Genomic DNA, 2,500 nt, shown 5'->3' with positions numbered 1-2,500 from the left:
GCGTACTTGTTGATTTGTGTGATAATCGTGACAAAGTAAGGTGAAAATGCTTTTGAAATTAGAATTAAGAAGGATGAAATTAATAAAAGGAATTATATTTAGAAAATAAAAGTAAGTGGAAATTCCAGGACATCTGATGGTATTTTTAATGGACACAACTTATATTCATACGTCGGATTTCAATTGCTGCATAACTTTAGCTAGATTTTATCATTGTTCTGAGAAGTAACAGGAACAAATCTTGGGGTGATATACATATATACATACACATATATATGTATGTATGTATATGAATATATGTATATACATGTATGTAAATATATTTAACAGTGATAAAGTTTTGTATATGTGTGTGGGTGTTCCCGTGTGTATGCATGCATTTATTCGTATATACAAATAAATGAGTGAAAAATTAAAAAAAAAATATATATATGTATATATATGTATATATATATATATATATATATATATATATATATATATATATATATATATATGTTCTTCCATTTACTTGTATATACGCATACATACATGCATACACTTGGAAACACACACACACACAGTGATAATGATGATGCTGATGATGATAATAACAAAGTTGATAATGATAAAAATAATACTGATGAAGAAGGAGAGAGACTAAAATGAAGGAAAACGGAAGAGACATGTAATCTGAGAGTGACGTAACAAGAAGTGGCCAAGGCAAGTAGAGTCAGATAAACCATTTTCCCAAGGAATTAATTTTCATTGGCAAGAAACTTCAGCCTTTAACAGCACATATCCTCGGCAAAGAAAAAAAAAAAAAAAAAAAAAAAAAAAAAAAACCTCCAGACTTAGGTTATGATTTCGCTGCATTTCCTCCAGAAATTGAATTTACAGCCCCTGTAATGCAATTAAAGACGTTGAGCAGATCCGGGAAGGTTGCATTATTTACCAATTGTTGCAGACCTATTACTGGTTATTTAGTAGCATACTATGCTTTTTGGAAAATTACCGAGATAAATGGCAAGTTTACGATCAGAAGCAGTTTATTAGAAGAAAGAAAGAAGCATAGACATATAAAGTGTGTGAATAAGTGAGTCTGAGTCTGTGTGTGTGTGTGTGTATGTGTCTGTGCGTGGTGTGTGTGTGTGTGTGTGTGTGTGTGTGTGTGTGTGTGTGTGTGTGTGTGCGTGGTGTGTGTGTGTGTGTGTGTGTGTGTGTGTGTGTGTGTGTGTGTGTGTGTGTGTGTGTGTGTGTGTGTGGTGTGTATGTGTGTGTATGTTTGTGTGTGTGTATGTGTGTGTGTGTGTTGTGTGTGTGTGTGTGTGTATGTGTGTGTGTGTGTGTGTGTGTGTGTGTGTGTGTGTGTGTGTCTGTGTCTGTAAATATATATATATATATGTATAAATATGTATATATATATATATATATATATATATATATATAGTGTAGGACTTTCTTTCAGAAATGAGCGGCGCTGGCAGGAAATCAGGAATCAGCTTGCACATCCAGAGAACGAGGAAGGTGCTGGAGGGTATGAATAGAATACAAACTGATTTGATCCGTCAGCAACTTTCTACTCCGGATATTCTTCAATTTTTTTTTTTTTTTTTTTTTTTTTGTGTGTGTGTTTGTTTCTGTACTCGCGGTCGTATTGAATGTCAAAGTGACGTGCCCTTTACTTCGATAGGTTTGCCTGCGTGTTATGATTAGCTAATGTTATGCGGTGAAAACAGAGAAATTCAAGATTTTTGATTGTTTGATGTGTGATCTAAAATGATTATCCTTCACTCTTTCTTATAATTGATACTTTATATTCTTTAACTCTGGGGTCTATTGAAATATCTCACCGAGCCTCGTGTGGTGAGTTTGATCAAAATAAATGTTTGTCTATATACGTCTGTCTTCGCTTGACATACAACATGTGCGTGTCTGCATATATAATAATTGTGAATTTCTATGCACACGAGGAGTTAGTAGTGAATTTCTGTACATACATCTTTGTAATTTTTGTAAAGAACAAGTGAAATACATACATTTTCAAATTATTTTTGCCACATCTTTTATGCCTTTCCAGACTTTTCCCTTTAGCCCCAGAACGGTAGTGCCTGAAATAAGTCATGGTGCATTCATTACAAGGTATACATACACAAGGCTGCTTAATGATTAAAAATAAGGAAATAAGCCTTATCCTCACTACCTCTCGCTATGTAGGTTAGTAAGTGGGTGCATTTAAATATTTTGCTCGTCTGCGTGATCAAAGGAGAGTTGAAATTACCGCAACTTTACGCGGTGGCATGCTTGATAAGGTCGTAAAGAGTTTAGAGTGGTTCACGAGGGCTGTATGCTGTAAAGGGTCATATGCTACCAGCTATTTCAGATGTTAATATCTACCATATTACATAATAAGGTACATCATGCAATTTACCTCAACCACATACTGAGATTCGCAGCAGTTTAAAAATGAAAGATCGAAACACATGTCGACAGTTTGTAAAACCTTATCGCGCACCCAACA

Source organism: Penaeus chinensis, chromosome 42 (assembly GCF_019202785.1).
Source record: "Penaeus chinensis breed Huanghai No. 1 chromosome 42, ASM1920278v2, whole genome shotgun sequence".
NCBI classification, from domain to species: Eukaryota; Metazoa; Arthropoda; class Malacostraca; order Decapoda; family Penaeidae; genus Penaeus; species Penaeus chinensis.
Note: the sequence above shows the minus strand (reverse complement) of the source record.